The sequence below is a fragment of the Chiloscyllium punctatum genome, chromosome 16, assembly GCF_047496795.1.
Source record: "Chiloscyllium punctatum isolate Juve2018m chromosome 16, sChiPun1.3, whole genome shotgun sequence".
Taxonomy (NCBI): Eukaryota; Metazoa; Chordata; class Chondrichthyes; order Orectolobiformes; family Hemiscylliidae; genus Chiloscyllium; species Chiloscyllium punctatum.
This window is the reverse complement of record NC_092754.1, coordinates 59563843-59583730: the sequence shown is the minus strand read 5'-3', so window position 1 is coordinate 59583730 and position 19888 is coordinate 59563843.

Sequence of the window (19888 nt, the reverse complement as noted above, 5' to 3'; positions counted from 1 at the left end):
TGACAGGTCAGACAGATGGACACACGGCATCGATGGGAATATGGGAATGGGATATCACAGGGATTACAGAGACTTCGCTGAGGGACGGACAGGACTTACAGATCATTGCTCCAGAGGACAGATTCAACAGGAGGGATAGAAGGGGAGACAAGAAAGTAGGGGGAGTGGATCAGTGAAAACATCACTGCAGCACTGAGACAGGATATTCCTGGGGATCGCCCAGTGAAGCTGTGTTCGTGGAACTGAAAAATAAGAATGAATAATCAGTTTGATATGACGGTACTACAGGCCCGCAGTAGTCAGCGGGAAATTGAGCAGCAAATATGTTGTAGATCTCAGATATCTGTAAGAAGGATAGGGATGTAATGGTCGGGGATTTTAACTTTCCAAACCTAGACTGGGTCTGCCAGAGCGTTCACAGCTTGGATGGGAGGGATTTGTTCAGTGTGTTCAAGAAAACTCTCTCCATCAGTATGTAACTAGCCCGTCTGGAGAAAGGGATAAAACCTGACCTCCCCTTGGGAAACAAGGTAGATAAAGGGGCTGAAGTGTTTGTGGGGGAGCACTTTTGCAAAGTCACTACAATTCTATTAGTTTCAAAATACCGATGGAAAAGATGGAAAAGGACAGGCCTGGTCCACAAGTTAAAGATCAAAACTGGCCTTGCCCCAGTCTAGAAGGTATTAGGCAAGACTGTCCAAAAGTTGATTCGTGGAGGCTATTTGCAAGTAAAGGAACGTCGGGCAATTGGGACTCTTTCAAAAGAGAGATAAATTAAGATTTCAGGGCCAGCATATTCCTGTTAGTGTGAAGAACAATGCAGACACAAATGGGAAACACTGTATGACTGGGGATATTGAGGTTCTGGTCAAGACAAAAGGGGGCATATGTCCTATACAGCCAGCTGGATTAAGTCAATCCCTTGAAGAACATTGTGGGTGTAGTAATACTCTTAAGAGGGACACCATGAGGGCCTAAAGGGGAACTGACAGAGCTCTGGCAGAGAAGGTTCAGGAAAATCCAGAGAGATTCTCCAAGTATATTAACAACAGAAGATTAACTCGGGACAGAATGTGACCCCTTAAAGTCATCTATGTGTGAACCCACAGGAAATGGGCGAGATCCAAAACAAACACTTCACGTCAGAACTTACTGTGGAAAACACACTGGGGAAGCAGGGAAATAAACAGTGATGTTTTCAAAAGAGTCCACACTGGAGATCTGGAGTGCTGAAGGTTTTTGAACACGTTAAAATTAGACAACTCCCTGGGAACGGCTCAAGTATATCCCAGGACATTGGGGTAAGTGAAGGGAGAAATTTACAATGATATTTCTATCACTGACAAACACGGGTGGAGAGCTGGGAGCCTGGAGGGTGGCTAATGTTGTGCCAGTTTTTAGGAAAGGCTGCGGGGAAAAGCCAGGCACATAAACACCAATAAGCTTGATGTCAGTGGTGCCAACGTTGTTGAAGCAGTTCTGCGGGACAAGACTTCCATGCATTTGGAAAGGCAACGATTGATTAGGGATAGTCAGCATAGCTATTTGCATGCAAAGCCATGTCTCTCAAACTTGATAGAGTTTGTTGAAGAGGTGACCAAGGAGATGGATGCAGGCAGAGCAGTGGACGTTGTTGTCTATCCTGACTTCAGCAAGGCCTTAGACAGGGTTTAGCATGGTGCACTGGTTAGTAAGGTTAGATCACATGGGATCAAGGAGAGCCAGCCAAACAAACACAAAATGGGCTTGACAGTGGGAGACAGAGGGTAGTGGGAGAAGGTTGTTGTGCAGACTGGGGGCCTCTGACCAACGGTGTGCCATAAGGATCGGTGCAGGGTCCACATATGTGCATTATTGACATAAACGAGAATATATGAATTATTGTTAGCATGTTTGTGGAGAGTAAAATACGTGTAATAGTGGGCAGTGAATATAGTTATCAAAGGTGATCTTAACCAACTGAGCCGTGGGTCAAGAAATGAAAGATGGAGCTGATTTCAGGTATTAGATTTTGTTAAGACAAACCAGGGACGACTAACACAATTAATGGCAGAGCTGTAGACAGTGTTGTCGAAAGGAGAGAGACCAAGGGATTCAGTAACATTGTTCCTTCGAAGTGGAGTCACAGGTGGACAGGATGGGCAAAATGGATTTGGCACACTAGCCCTCATGGGTCAGAGCATTGTGTACATGAGTTGGTACATCATGATACGGCTGTATCAGACATTGCTGGGTCTCCAGTTGGAGTACGGTGTCGAGTTCTGATCCTCCTGCTTCAGGAAGCATATTCTGAAACTGTAAATGGAGCAAAGATTGACGAAGATGTTACTGATACTGCAGGGTTTGAGAAAAACAGATGGAAAGCAACATAAGTGGAATGAGATAGATTTGGCAGATAAGGTTAAGGAGAATCCAAAGAGATTCTACAGCATACAAGTACAAAAAATCTACGAGAGAACCAATAGAGCCCCTCAAAGATCAACAAGGCCATCCATGTGTGGAACCACAGGAAATGGGCGCAACACGAAATTAATATTTCATGTCAGAATGTACTGTAGACAAAGACGAGGAAACAAAAAGAAAGAAATAGTGATGTCTTGAAAAGAGTCCCCATTACAGAAGAGGTGGTGCTGGAGGTCTTGGCACACAAAGGTAAAGAAAGTTCAAGGTTCTGAACAAGTGTATCCCAGAACATTGTGGCAAAGTCGCAGTGGGGACCATGGCAGAGACATTTGTATCATTATCCTTCGTATTTCCATTGGGTTTGGTGGCTGAGGGGTGACCTTATAAAGGTTTATAGAAATATGAGGTGTATACGTCGGGTGAATAGTGAAGGTCTCTCACTCAGGGTAGGGGAATCCATAACAAGAGATCATAAATATGAAGTGGGAGAGGAAATACTTAAAAGCGACCAGAGGAGCACATTTCCACAGAGAGAATGGTGCACATAGTGAAAGAATTGCGCTGAAGTAGTGGAGAAAAGTACAATTCCATCATGGAACAGACATTTGGGCAGGTACATGGAGAGGAGAAGGTTTGACGGGATAGGGAACAAACGTAGGCAAATGCCACTCGTTCAGGAACCGTGAGCAGCATGGACTAGTTGGATCGAAAGAACCATTTCTGTTCTGAATGCCTCTTTCTCCAGTTATTGGAGGAGGGAACTACTGAGAAAATGCATGTTGTAGGCACTGAAGCAAGTTACAGCGATGGACATGGTAATCTAGAATGCAGTATATTTCAAATATGTGGAGGGACTATCGGAATGGAGTAGTTACAGGGACAGGAACTATTATAGGAGTTAAAAATTATTGAAGACACTGGTCCATGAGACATGGTATATGTACAGTGTTGGAGGGGGAACACAGAACTGAAAGATCCCGGGCAGCACTACCACACAATCATGGGAAACCTGATTTCCCCTCTGTTATACTGATGTTCACAAGCCTGGATTGATAACTGTGACACGCCCGATGGTATCTCAATGCAACAAAACTTACAGTAGGGGTGGTGATTGACCTGGGGTGTGTCTGTACTGTGCTCCCCCTCCAGCACTGTAACTCTGTCATGTCTTGTTAGCCGATTTTTTGAACCCTCTTATTGCTCTCTTCTCTGTGCACTGTGAGTGATCTTACCTCACTGCAGGATTTACTGAAGGCTCCAGATCTCCCTGCCCTTTGTCTCTCTGGCTAAACAACGTCTTCAATGAGATATAGACGAGGCACCCAACAGTACGGAAGTTTATTGAGGCAGGAACTTACTGATTACCTGCACGAGACAGAGAAATAGACAGGATGGGAAATTAGACTGATGCAGTGAAGGTTATACATTGAGAATGGCAGTGAGTCCCACAAAGATCTGGAAAATCCCAGTCTCCATTCCTGGCCTATGCTGTTATGTCTCTCTGGAGTGGAGAATTCTGTTGGCTCAGAATCTGGTGAAGCTGGAAGAGCGAGAGGCGCTGGCAGAGGCAGACATTGTACCCACGCAATGAGGAATACCACATGGAGAGATACTGAGTGATATCACCAGATTGCAGGAAGGTATCAGGATCAAACAATCATGAAGAAAAAACAGGTTTAGCTCCATGATGCACTGGTATCAGTGTTCAGGGATGAATAGCCTGTGAGCAGGCGAAGTGATGGCCTAGTGGTGTTATTGCTAGAGCATATATCCAAAACCTCATCTAATGTTCAGGGGAGGAAGGTTTGAGCCCCACCATCAGAAATGGTGGAAATTGAAATAAATTGTTTTAAATATAGAAATTGACAATCTATCAGTATCATTACTGATATACAATAAATCCAAACATTTCTCCTTTCAAGAAGGACATCTGCCCATCCTCACGTGGTCGGCATGACATCCCCACTGCAAAATGTTTGCCTCTTAATTATCCTCTAAATGGCCGAGCAAGTTACTTAGCTGAAGGTTAGGGCTGGGCAGGAAAGTATGGTCAGCCAGAGATATCCATATCCCATACTTGACTTTTTAAAAAAGATCCATTCTGATGGCTCCACTGGAAGTGAGCTGGGGCCAGGTCCTAGCCAATAATGTCGGTAGATGTATAGATAGGGCTTTAAACTGACAGAGAGGATGCAGGGACAGGGTTCAGGTGAAACGAGATTTCCAAATCCAAAGAGAAAAGGTGACGTATCAGAACAGCATAGGAATGTGGCCGGAGACAAGCAGAAAGGAACAGGATGGATGAGAGTTTAACTAAAACTATATATCAGCGAATCGATTTGTGACAGGAAGTTGTGGGAAAGAGTAAATTATGTTTTGTTTTGGAATGGACAAAGTCTCTTCAATAAGGTGGATGGATTTGTGACTCAGAGATTCTGAATGTAAATTCTGGCGACTACTTGCCAAGGAGAGAATGAGCAGAAGAGATTTAGCCATTGAACAGCATTTCATTGCTCATCACTGCATTAAAAAGGAAGTCATTGGAACTTTTAATAAAGGTATTATGATAATTTAGTGAAACTTCAACATTCATATAATCTTGATAATCATACTGACAGAGTGATATTCGAAGAGAAGATTGTAGATTTATTTTCAGTGTTTCTTTGAATGACACATTGTGCAACTGGCTAGGGACATAAATACCTCAGAGCGAATGTTGTGTGATGAAACTTAGTGAATGAATAATGTCACCTTGGGAGATCCTCTGGGAAATTGTGATAAAGTGCAGTTTAAAGAAATATAAAGTTTTAAAGGAATTACAGAAAGGACAAGCTACAACTAGTAATAAAAACAGCCAATTACGCGGGTTTGAGCGGAGAACTGACCAAGGTAAACTGGTGGAACAGATTGAAACATGTGTCTGTAAATGAACAGTGGAAAACATTTGAAGGAACAGTGTAAAATACTCAACAGAAGGAAGTTCCATTGCAAAAGACAAAACCTCAGTAAGAAATTACGTCCCATCCCTCACTCAGGGCAAAATGAATCATATTAGATTATGAGGCTTAGAAGATCACCACTTAAAATCCTGAAATGAGAGAGAGTTTAAGCAGGAAGTATTGGAGGGATTGCGAAGGGTCTACTAGCAGGAGGAGGGCAGTGGAAAGGGGAATCATTGTCAGGGCTTAAGGACACGATATGAACATGGAGAGGTGAAGGTGCTGGAGGTGGTGAGAGTGTTACAGAGAGTGGTCAGAACCTGAACCGTGTTACAAAGCCAGTACGGATTGCTGCAGATGTGGGTTGCAAAGGTCGGGAGGGACATCTGCATTTTATTTATTTATGCATGGGATGTGGGGGTCACTGATTGGACCAGTATTCTTTGCCCCCACTGCAAATTGTCCAGAGGGCAGATCAGAGTCAGCTATATTGCTGTGGGTCTGGATTCACATGTAGGCCAAACCAGGTTAGAATGTCAGATGTCCTTCACTAATGGAGGTAACTGAACCAGAAGAGTTCTATCTGACTAATCAACAATGTTTCCTCACCAATGTCTTCTTCAGACAATATGACATCCCAACTCCTACTCTCAATGTTCTAACCAATGAAGGTAACCATTCCAAACGCCTGCTTCACCAGCCTGTCTATCTGGGACACCACTTTCAAACAACTGTGTACCTGCATCCCTGGGTCACTGACTGACAACACTTTCCAGGGCCCGAACATTAACTGTACAAGTCCCGTCCTGGTTTGTTTCACCAAAATTGAACACGTCACCTTTATCTAATTAAACTCCATCTGCTATCCTTCAGCCCACTATCCCAGCAGTACTGTTCTTCCTGTTTTATCTCAGATAACATTCTTCACTGTCCACTTTACCACCAATGTCAGTGTCACCCAAGAAGCCTACTTACCAGGAAACCAATATACCCATCCAAACCATTTATCCAAATGGCAAACAACAGTGGGCCCACTCCACCGCTGGTCACCTGCCTCCAGTCAGAAAAACAACATGTCTCCCCTCACCCTTTGTCTCCTACCATCAAGCCAATTTTGTCAACAGTTCACTAGCTCCTCCTGAATGCTATATCCTTTTACAATGATCTGAGCTTATTACCCAGTTTACCATACAGAAGGCAGAACACAGAACAGTGCAGCACATGACCCTTCGGCCATGATCCCGGGCCAACCTTTTATCCGACAGTAAGATCAAACTAACCTACATACCTTTCATTTTAATGCCATCCATGTGTCTATCCACGAGTGTATTAAATGTCCCTAATGTATCTGACTCTCCCAGCACTGCTGGAAGTGCATTCAACACCCCCCCACACACACACACTTGTAAAAAGAACCTGCATCTGAAATCTCTCCTTAACCATCCACCAATCACCTTAAAATTATGCCCGCTCAGAATAGCCACGTATGCCATGATATAAAGAAGTCTCTCACTATTCACTCTAGGACTCTCATCATCTTGTTCACCTCTAGCAACTCTCCCCTCACCCTTCTTCACTCCAATGAGAAAAGCCGAACCTCCCTCAACCTTTCTTCATAAGACATGCCCGCCAGCACAGGCAGCATTCTGATAAACCTCCAATTTATCCTCCCGAAGCTTCCACTGCCTTCCTGTAATGAGGGGACCAGAACTGAACACAATATCACAAGTGTGGTCTAAACCAGGCTCCCTAGAGCTGCAGAATAACTTCACTGCTTTAAAACACAATCCCCCAGCAATTGAAAGTCAACACAACATATTCCTTCACAACAACCCTATCAGCTTGGGTGGCAACTATGAGGAATCGATGGATGTGGAACCCAAGATCGCTCTGTTCCACAACACTACCAAGTATTCTGCCTTGAATCCTATATTCTGCTTTCAAGTTCGACCTTCCAAAATGAATCATTTCACACTTTTTCAGATTGAACTCCATCTGCCACTTCTCCGCCCAGCTCTGCATCCTGCCATTTTACTGCTGAAATCTACAACAGACTTCCACACTATCCACCACTCCACCAAACTCCATGTCATTGCTAACCCATTCTTCCACCACCAAATTCAAGTCGTTTATATTAAAAAAAAATCACAAACAGCAGAGGTGCTCCAACCGATCCCTGCAGAACACCACTGGTCACCGAGATCCAGACTGAATGCTTTCCATCTATCACTACCCTCTGTCTTCTATGAGCCAGGAATTCTGTATCCAGACATACAGGTATCCTGTATTCCATGCCTCTGTACTTTCTGAATGAGCTATAAAAGTGTTTTGTCATATTCTTGAAGAGTTCAATAAGATTTGTAAAGAAGAGACCTGTCCCTTACAAAGCCACGCTGACTATCTCTAGTCAAACTATTGTTTTCTATGGAGTCATAAATCCGCTCTCTTAGAGTCCTCTCAAATAATCTGCATACCACAGACATAAGAAAGTGAGGTCTGTAATTTCCAAGATTATCCTTATTCCCTTTCTTGAACAAGGCACTAACATTTGCCGCCCTCCAATCATCTGGTACGATTCCGGTGGACAGATGAGGGTGCAATGGTCATCGCCAAAGGCACAGCAATCCATTCCCTTGCTTCATATAGTAACTTTGGGCATATCCCCTCTGGTCCAATAGACTTATCTATCTTTATGTTTTACACAGTTCTCAGCACATCCTCCTTCTTAACATTAACCTGTTCACATATATCAGTCCTTTTCATGCAGTCCTCACAAATGATAATGTCCCTCTCAGTAGTGAATACTGAAGCACAGTATGCATTAAGGACCTCCCCTACCTCCTGTGACTCCAGGCGCATGTTTCCTCCACTATCTCTGACCTGCCCTACCCTCACTCTGACCATCCTCTTGTTCCTCACATAAGTGGAGAATGCCTGACGGTCTTCCTTAATCCTTCCCAACAAAGCTTTTTCATGTCCCATTCTAGCTGTCCTAAGTACATTCTTCAGTTCCTTCCTGGCTATATTCAGTGAGTCCCCAGAGTGTGGAAACAGGCTATTTGGCGCAACAACTCCATACAGACCCTCTGAAGAACATCCCGCCCGAAACCATTCCCTCACCCTATTGTTTGACATTTACCCTGACTAACGTGTAAATCCTGCACTTCCCTGAACACTATGGGTAATTTACCAAGGTTGAGTCACCTAATCTACACATCTTTGGACGGTGGGTGGAAACTGGAGCATCTGGAGGAACCCACACAGACATGGGGAGAACGTGTAAACTCCACACAGACAGTCACCCGGGACTGAAATCGAAATCGGGTCCTTGGATCTGTAAGGCAGCCGTGCTAACCACTGAGCCACCGTGCTGCACCCATATAACCCTATAGAGGTCTAACGATCCTAGCGTCCTCAACCTTATATCAGCTTCCTTCTTCCTCTTGACTAAATGTTCTACATATCTTGGAACGTTGTCAAATGCTTTGCTGAAGTCCATGTAGATAACATTCACTGCTCTGCCTTCATATCTCTCTTGTCCACCCCCTAGAAGAGTCAATCTGGTTTGTGAAACACGGTTTCCCACTCACAAAGCCATGCTGACTATCTCTAAGCAGTCCTTGCCTAACCAAATATATGTAGCTCCTTTCTCTCAGAATCTCCTCCAACAACTTCCCCATCACTGGGCTCACGGGACTGTAATTTCCTGGATTTTCCCTGCAACCCTTAAGTGATGGAACAGCATTAGCTGCCCTTTAGTCTTTCGACACCTCACTGTGTCTGTTGATAATATACATATCTCTGTTAGGGACACAGCAATTTCTTCCCGAGCTTCCCCCAAGATTCTTAGATTGACCGAATTAGCTACTGGGAATTGATCTACCTGTATTTGTTTTGAGATTCCAATACATTCTATTCTCTGTTTAGGATTCTTTCCAAGATATCGCAAATTATTTTCCAAAGTTCCCTCGCTTCCATGTCTTTCCCCAGAGTAAATACTGACAAGACTTTTTTTATGTTTAAGATCTCACCCATCTCCTATGGTTCCCCACATTGGTGACCTCATTGACCGGCCCTATTCTCTACCAAGTTATTCTTTAGCCCTTACTGAAACTTACACAAAGGCTTCTGAAAATTCAAATAAACCATATCCTCCATACCATCAACACCCCCACCCCCACCTCACCCTTATCTATTCTGCCATTTATATTCACACCAACAAATAAAATCCAACAGGCACAAAAACAAATTCGCTTTTATAAAATGTGTTTCTAAGGGTTCAGTTTTTTTTATTGATATGTCGTTTTGATTCATTTAAGAATGCTCCTGACTTACTGTCAGTCTAACAGTATTTGTTTTTAGACTGGAAACATAAAGGGTTGTGGGAGTTCTTGTTTATCAATCTGGAAAAAAAGTAGTTTACAGGGTCATCAAGTAATAGAGAAGGCAAATCAAATGCTGCCATTTATTACAAAGGGAATGGAGTCCAAATATAGGAAGGTCTTACTAAAACGATGCAAGATACAAGTCAGACTACACCTAGAATATTATGAACAGTGTATGCGCCCGAAGGTAAGATATCCTTGTATCAGAGGCAGGCCAGAGAAGGTCCACTCGGCTGATGTTGGAAATGGAGGGATTTTATAATAAGAAGAGGTGGAGTAGATTGAGAATGAACCCATTGAATTTGAGAAAAATGAGAGAGAAACTGAATGAAACATGCATGATTCTGAAGTACTTTGATCGGACAAATGCTGGGAAGTGAGAAAATAGAACAGTGCAGCAATAAGCCCTTCGGCCCACCTTGATATCATTCTCAAATCATCCCATCTGTATGTACATGGTCCATGTCCCTCTATTCTCTGCCCGTTCATGTTTCTGTCTAAATGACACTTCAAACCTTTACTCACATTTCTGTTTCTATGACCTCGCTTGGCAACTTCCACTCTCTGTACAAAAAAAACTTGCCTCACGCACTTCATTTAAACTCTTTCTCACCTTCAAACTCTGCGCTCTTCTATTTGAAACTTACACATTGAAAAACATTTTCTGACCATTCACATTTTCTATCCCTGTCTTATCGTTATATCCCTGTACCTGATCGCCTGTCAGCCAACTTTGTTTAATTTCCTCTTACCACCTAACACACCCTTAAAAACATAACAAAGGTAACGTGCTGTTAAACCCCTTTTCTACCCTCTCCAAAGCCTCCACATCCTTCCTATTTTGTGGAGATGAGAACTGCATACATTACTCCAAGTGCGGCCAATCAGAAGTTTTATACAATTACCACATCAGATGCAAATCACTATACCCAACGTTGTGACCAATGAAGGCCGGTGTTCCATTTGCTTTCTTTCCCATCTAAAACAATTGTGTTGCCATTTTCAGGGAGTTACTGACTTGCACCAAGATTCTTCTTTATATTAGTGTCCCTCAGTATCCTAACTTTCATCTTGACTTTGACATCATCTCACACTTGTCCAGATTAAACTCAATTTTCCATTTCTCTGCACATCTTTCCAACTGATCTTTAACCTCCTGCAACCTTGGATCTCCTTGCTCATTAACCCCAATTCAACCAATTTTCACTTCCTCTGCATAATTATCTCTGTCACTTCCTTTCATTTCAATTGTGTGAGAATCTGTCATCTGATTGAAGGGCAGAGCATACTGAATGGGCCAAATGGCCTAATCCTGCTCCTACATCTCAACTCAGTATCTACATTATAACATTATGAATCTCTGCTCACAAACTCCTCTTCAATGGGATTATTAGATATTTGTTATTGCACAGCATTTGATCTACAATAGACAATTTTGTTGATGGCTCCTTGATATGATGTTCTGGAAAACCATCTCATATACAATCGAGGATTCCATCCATTACAGCCCTGATACTCATTACTTATCCAGTCGGGATGGAGACTACTGTCACACACAATTACTATCCTGCCCTTGCTGCAAGAATATTCAGTGTCCTGACCGCAACCATATTGACATTATCATCACTGCCTGTTGCCTATAAAGGATTCTTGCTAACGCTTGCTGCTGCTTATTTATTCTCAGCTCCACCCAAATAGACTCCAAATTTTGATCGTCAGATCCACGTGACTGTCTCAGTAATGCATTAACCTCATGCTTTCTTCGCAACTTGTTGGATTTTTACCTGTTCTGCCTTGATCCCAACAACCGTCCAATATTCCCTTCCCAGTGATGGTCATTCTGCAGCTACATCTCCGGAATGACAGTTCCATCATATCTGTTCACTGCCATTCCATCTGCCTTATGGCGAATACAGGGAGTCATTCCTCAGTAGAGGGGAATTGAACGCATGGGTAGAGGTTACAGAGATAGGGAGGCTTACAGGGTCTCGAGGATGTTTGAGTTAAACATCTGGTCGAGAATGTCAGTGAGACAAACGGGATTGGGAATTGGAGGAATTTACAGAGATAGACGGAGCTTGATTAGATTCTGGAGATAGGAATAGGGATGGATGTAGGGAGAGGCATCAGTCTGAGAGGCACAGACAGGAGGTGTTTCAGGGAAGAGTGTATTGTACATACTAACAGAGATATGGAACGTTGCAGTGACGGAAGACATTTACAGTTATAAGAAGGTTTCCAGGTTCTGAAAGCTACATAGATAGGAAGGCAATGGAGAATGTCAGGTTACTGGGTTGGAGAGAGTTACACGAATGGGGAGGGTTGCACAAACTGAAAGAGGTTCCTGTGGTCAGGAGGGTTGGGGGGCGGTGAGGTTTAAATAGATTAAGATAGAAAAAATGTAGAAGGAGAAGGAGGTTACAGATGGATGTGGAGATTGGATGAGCTGACATTGAGAGTGACTGTTATGGAAACTGGGGAGTCACAAAGATTTGTGTTGGTGCTAAGATCGGAAAATAAGCAGGGACTTCAAGGGATTACCCAACAAGCGAAGATTAAAGGGGGTCCATGTATTGGGGACTTGTCAGGACTGGAAGAGGTTACATAGAAAGGGAGGGCTTTAGATGTTTATGGAGATAGTGGCGGGGCTGAAACAGTTAGCAAAGACATGAAAACTTTTAGGACAGTACTAAGATACACAGGCATTAGTTAGTGCAAGAATGGGAAGCTTAATGGGACTGGAGGAGCGAAGAAAGGTACAGATAGCAATGGTGGCTGCAGATGTTTACGGATTATGGAGAGACTTGCAGGTTAGACACAGTGTGGGCTTCAGATTCTGACAGCCATTGTACGAAGTAGAGTAGCCTTGGAAAATGGCGAGTTTGCAGCTATAGAAGGTGCTGAAGAGACTGGAAGTGGTAAAAGATGTAGAAAGGGTTGTGGAAGCAGTTGGTGGTTCGAGATAGGGAGCACTGCAGAGACTGCAGGGGATCGTACAGACAGGGGGATTTCTAAGAGCAGGGGAAAGTAACAGAAATAGAGAAAGTGCAGTGTCTGAAGAGAGTTCAGCAACCAGAAGGTTTCAAAGTTCAGAACAACGTTACAAAGACTGGGACAGTTGTAGGGATTGGAGGAGCATAGAAAGATAGGGAGGGCTTTCAACCCCGTAGGATAGTATGTTATAGAGACGGGGAGAGTTTCACAACGAATGGAAATGAGAAAGATCAGGAGGATTTGAGGTTATTGGAGCAGTTTTAACTATATAATTTCTCCAGAGATAGAGAAAGTTGTGAAGACTGGAACAGGTGAAATAGAGGGATGGTTTTAAGAATAAGAAGGACTTTTCAGAGAAACGAAAGGATGTAGGGATGGCACATGGTGAGAGTCACAGTGACAATTACGACAGCTCATGAAAGTAACAGAAATATATAGTGTACTGATAAGGGGAGAACATTAAAGATATAAAGATTTGTAGTGACTGAAGGAGATTACATGCACAGCAAGGGGAGTAGGGACTACTAGAGTATGAAGAGATTGAGTCTGGTTGAGAGAGGAAGCGATTATTGTCATCATTAGGATTGTAGAGACGAAATTCCATAATAGAACTTATGTATCCACAGCCATGGAAGATATTAACAGATGGAGAAAGTTCCTAAGGTTAGGAGGTCCTTGGGAGATTTCACAGATAGTGAGATTCTCAGGTAAGAGCCTGACATAATTATAAAGGCAGGGAAGTATTTCAGGTCTGGAAGGGACTACACAAATCGGGACAGCTCAATTGACTGAGTAATTTTTCACAGATAAGGAAGTTTGGAGGAGCTGGGGAAGTTTACCCAAATAGGTACGGATGGAGAGGTTAAAGACAAACACATTGGCATGGAGGGTGTACTGGTGGGAGGATCTTACAAGGATAGACAGGATTGTCGGGATTTACAGGGATGATGGAATTTAGTATCTACTGGAGAAGTTTATGGATTAGTATGTTAGGGGTTAGAGAACCTGACAGAGACAGAGAGCATTGTGGGGACGAGAGGAGATTCCAAACAGAGGAAGGATAATCAGGAATGGATAACATTACAGAGATGACTAATACAACATAGGCCAGGATTGATGTCTGGGATCCTCTGTACTGTCTCGGTGAGGACCAGTACAGCAGAGGTGAAAGCAGGACTCTCAGCAGGTGGTGGGATTGCAGCCTAGGATCCAGCAGTGTATCTATGTCCTATATCTCTCAGCCATGTTTCTGTTCTGGTTGGAATATTGCAGTCCCCAGAGCCAATCCATGCTCTGAGCTCATCTCCGTTACCAGTCAGGCCTCATGCGTGCCGTTCAGCCAACCAAACCCCGCCTCCACCTCTATCACCTTCCCCACCGACCCCCAACCAACACCACCAAGGAATACTGGTGCCCATCTGGTGCAAATTCAATTACCTTAGAAATGAGGGGCAAACAATGGTCATTAAATATCCTTGGCAGACACTATTAAGGAAAAGCTACAAGATATTTTATGACATAGTCATAGTTAGAGGGTTCCCAGCTAAAGAGTGAGGCCTGTTGGAAACCAAAGTGGCAATCTGTGCATGGAGCCAGAGGAAGTAGGTGAAGTCTTCAATGAATACTTCCCATCTGTATTCACACAATAGGAAGGCATTGTAGCCGGGGATTTCAGTTGGAATGGTGAGGTTCGAAAACATTTTAAGATCAATAAGGATGTATTAAATGTTTTCACAGGCATAAAGGTGGAGAAATCCCCAGTGCCCAAGGAATTGTATTCTATGTTGCTATGGGAGGTAAGGGAGGAGATTACTGGGGCCCTGGGGGATATATTTAATATTTTGCTGACGACAGGTGAAATGCTGAATGACTGGAGGATCGTTAATGTGGTTCCTTTATTCAGGAAGGGCAGCAGGGATAGGCCAGTTAATTACAGAGCAGATAGTCTGACAGCAGTGGAGGGAAATTATTCGAAACAGTTCTGAGAGACAATTAGGGATAGTCAGCACGGATTTGGTAAAGAAAGATCGTTTCTGATGAATTCAGCTGAGTTTTCTTTAAAATGACGATTAACAATATTGATGAGGGCAGTGCAGATGATGTGGGTTCCTTGGAGTTCACTATTGCATTTGACAATGTCCCACATGGAAGGTTGGTCCAACAGACCAATAGGATCCAAGGCAAGTTGGCATATTGGATCCATAATTGGTGGAGGGTTGGTTTTGTGTTTGAAATTCTTTCACCAGTGGGTGTACCACAGGGATCTGTGCAGGAACCATTGCTCTTTGTATGTACATTAATACCTTGGATGTGAACGCAGAAGGTATCATTACTCGGTTTTCAGATGACATGAAATTTGAGGATGTTGTCCAGAGTGAGGGGGATGGTCTCAGGCTGCAGTCTGAAGGCTGGGACAGACTTTCAAGAGAGCTATCTAAATAGATAATGCCGGCAAGAACACAGTACCCGATAAGGGAAAACGGATTAATTAAACTACTTTATTTCAACATAACAGGTCTAACAGGTAAGGCAGATGACGTTGGTGCATGGACATGGGACTACGACACGATAGATCTGACAGAAACACAGCTGAGGGAGGGACAGGACTGGCAACTCAGTGTTCAAGGGTACAGATTCTACAGGATGCAGAGAGCAGGAGTGAGAGAAGAGGGGGATTGGAGTTTTTGATCAGTGAAACATCACTGCAGCACTTAGAGAGGATATTCCTGGGGATAGCCCAGTGATGCTGTAATGGTGGAAATGAGAAATGAAAATTGGTCACCACTTTGATATAACTGCACTACAGGCCCTCAACAGTCTGTTGGAAATTGAGCAGCAAATATATCGGGATACCTCAGACATCTGTAAAAATTATCGCGTTGTAATGGGCGGGCATTTTAACTTTCCAAACTTAGACTGGGCCTGCCAGAGAGTTCACAGCTTGGATGGGAAGATTTGATAGGCATGTTCAAGACAACTATCCCAGTCAAAATGTCAATGGTCGGATTGCAAGACGGGCGAAAATCTGACTTTCCCTTCGTAAACAAGGTAGGGAAAGCCACTGAGGTGTTTGTGGGGAAACACTTTGGAAAAGTCACCACAATCGTATTAGTTTGAAAATAGTGATGGAAAAGAACATGGCTGGTTCACAAGTTATTGATCAAAACTGGCCTTGCCTGAATCCAGAAAGTATGAGTCAAGAGCATTTAACAATTGATTGGGGAGGCTATTTGCAGGTAAAGGGACGTCAGGCAGATGGGAAGCTTTCAAAAGAGATAAAACGAGAGTTCAGGGCCAGCATATTCCTGTTAGTGTGAAGAATAATGCAGATGAAAGTAAGAAAACCTGGATGACTGGAGATATAGAGTTTCTGATCAAGAGAAATTGAGCACGTATCACATATAGCTAGCTGGATTAAGGAAATCCATTGAAGAACATTGCAGGTGGAGTAATACATTTAAGTGGGAAATCAGGAGCGCCCAAAGGGGACCACAGAAAGTTCTGGGAGTTCAAACTGAGGAAAACACAAGTATATTAACAACAGAAGATTAAATACGGATGGAATATGGTTCCCTAATGATCAATGGGACCAACCAAGTGTGGAAGTAGAGGTGATGGCTGAGACCCTAAACGAAAATTTTATGTTTCAACTTACTGTGGAGAAAGACTGGGAACGTCAGGGAAATAAACAGTGCTGTCTTCAAAAGAGTCCACATTACAGAACAGGAGGCAGTGGAGGTTTTAAAATGCATAAAGGGTAGGCAAATCCCAGGGAACTAATCAAGTATATCCCTGGATATTGTGGGAAGATCAGAAAGAAATTGTGGGATCTTCTAAAGAGATTTTTCTATCACTGACAGCCACGGGTGATGAGTTGGAAGCCTCACACTCACTCAGTCACCATCACACTGTCCCCCTCACACTCACTCCGCCATCGTTTCCCTGACAGGGTCACACTCACGCAGTCACCGTAACCCTGAAACACTCACACTCAATTTATGAATACTAACCTGATGGAAACATACATGTACTCCATCCATGTCACGCTGAGACACTCACAGTCTCTCTGTTCCTGTCACTCTGAGGCACTCACGCAGTCTTTGTCCCCATCACCCTGTCCCGCTCACACTTACTCGATAACCATCAGCCTGACCCCCTCACACTTACTCGATCACTGTCACACTGACCCCGTCGCAATCACTCAATCTCCGATAGCCTGTCCACCTCACAGTCACTCTATCACTGTCATACTGATACCCTCACACTCATTCTGTACCATCAGCATGAAACACACACACACGCAACCTCACTCTCATCCTGAATCCCTCAAACTCACACACTCACTATTACCCTGATCCGCTCTGATTCACACTGTAACTGCAACACTGGTTCCCTCACACTCACACCGTCAGGGACCCGCTGAACCCGTCATACTCACACGCTCACCGCCACCCTCACATAGTCACCGTTACCCTGACCCCTTCACACTCACTCAGTAGTACCGTAAACATAACCCCCTTCAAACTCAGTCTACGTTAACCTGACCTCCTCACAATCACCCCTCACACTCTCTTTCACAGTCACCCTGACCAGCTCACACTCATTCTGTAACTACCACCATAACTCCATGATACTCATTCAGCCATTATCACGCGGACCCTATCAGACTCCCTCCTTCACAGTCACACCGAACCCTTAATCTCACTCTATTCCCATGAACCTGACTTCCTTATACTCAATCATTGATTGTCAAGCTGACACCCTCATGCTCACTCCATGACCGTCACTCTGATACCCTCACTCTCCTGCGGTCACCCTGATCCAGTCACACTTGCTACCTTCCTGTGTCCTTGAACGCACAATTCAAACCCTCACTGCAACGCTGAACACCTCACACCCACAGTGTCACAGTAACCGTGTCTACATGGCACTCACTCCCACATCGTCATTGTTAATCCCTCCCACTTACTGCATCCCTGTCACCCTGACAACGTTACACACACACTCAGTCATCGTTACCCTGATACCCTCACACTCACTCCATCACCATCATCCTATCCCCCTCACTCTCTCTCTTTATGACCGTAACCTGGTCATCCTAACCCCCTCACTCCATCGCCATAACTTGACCCCGTCTCACACACTCTGGCACTCTCACCCAAAACCCCTCAAAATTACTAGGTCACCGTCAACCTGACGCAGTCACACTCATTCCCAAACTGACCCCCGCACACTCGGTCCATCTCCGTCATCCTGATCCCATTATACTATTCCTGTAACTGTCACCCTGAATCACTCACACACAGTCCGCCACTATCAACCCTATACCATCACACTCATTCTATCACTGTCAGCATGACCCGCACTCACATTCACTCCATCACCATTGCCCTGACCCGCTCACACTCACTCCGTCACCGTCACCCAGATCCCAGACCTCATCACAGTTATTTCATCATCATCACCCTATCCCTCTCACACTCTCTCCATGACGAGCACCCGGTCATCTTCACACTCTCTCCATCATCGTCACGCTCACCCCGCACAATCATTCTGTCAGCATAACCCTGACGCCTCACACTCACTCCATGACTTCACCTTGATCCCATCAGGCACACTCTGTCACCGTCACCCAGAACCTCTCAAAATCACTTGGTCACCATCAAACTGACCCCATCACATTCACTCCCACCTTGACCCTCTTACACTCACTATATCATTGTCATCTAGACACCCCACACTATTCTGTCACTTTCAAACTGACATCCTCACATTCACTCAGTCACTGACACCCGAAAACCTTCTCGCTCACTCACTCACTGTCACCCTGACCCCCTCGCACTCACTCCGTCACTATTTCCCTGATAGGGTCACAATCACTTCGTCACAGTCACCCTGAATCACTCATAACCACTGCATCAATGTGAACCTGACGCACACAGGTGCATTCGTCCCCGTCACACTCAGACACGCACACTCACCCTGGCATGGTCACCCCCAGCCCCTCACACTTTCTCTGCCCAGATCAACCTAAGCCCCTCACACTCACTCCATCTCTGTTACCCGGACACTCTCATTCTTACTCCATCACCGTCACCGTGAGCCCTTCATACTCTGTCGATCACTGTCACCCTGACACCACCACACTCACTCCAGCACCATGACCCTGAACCCTGCACACATACTCTGTCAGTGTCAACCTGCCCCCCTCACAGTCACTCCATCAGCGTCACCTTGACCCCCTCACACTCATTATGTCACTGTCACACACACACACGCACATGTACAGACATTTACTCTATCATCGTCACCCTGACCGCCTCACACTCACTCCATAACCATCAGCCAGACCACTCAATGTACTTAGTCACCATTACCCGGACCTACTCACACTCACTAAATCACCGTCACGCCATCACGAAAGCACTGATCCAGTCACACTTACTCCATCATTGTCAACCTGTGCCCCTCACAATCTCTCTGCCCCCTTACTCTGAGGCCCTCACACTGTCTTTGTCTCCGCCATCCTGACCCAATCACATTAACTCGGACACTGTCACCCGGTACCCCTCTCACTCACTCTGTCACTGTGACCCTGAAACCTTCATATTCACTCAATCACTGTCACCCTGTACCCCTCACTCTGACCTTCTGGTATTCATCCATCATTATCATCTTATGTCCTCATAATCACTCCATCAGCGTAATCTATCACACCCGTCCTACTCGCTCCATCACCATAACCCTGGCACCCTCACACTCAATCCGTCATTGTCACAATAGACAATAGACAATAGGTGCAGGAGTAAGCCATTCTGCCCTTCACGCCAGCACCGCCATTCATTATGATCATGGCTGGTCATCCTCAATCAGTATCCTGTTCCTGCCTTATCCCCATAACCCTTGAAGGTCTTTGACTATCCTTAAGAGCTCTATGCAATTCTTTCTTGAATGCTTCCAGAGACTTGACCTCCACAGCCCTGTCGGGCATAGCATTCCACACACCCACCACTCTCTGGTTGAAGAAGTTTCTCCTCAACTCTGTTCTAAATGGCCTATCCCTTATTTTCTAACTGTGTCCTCTGGTTTGGGACTGACCCATCAGCGGAAACATTCTTCCCACCCCCAGAGTATCCAATCCTTGAATAAATTTAAACGTCTCAATCA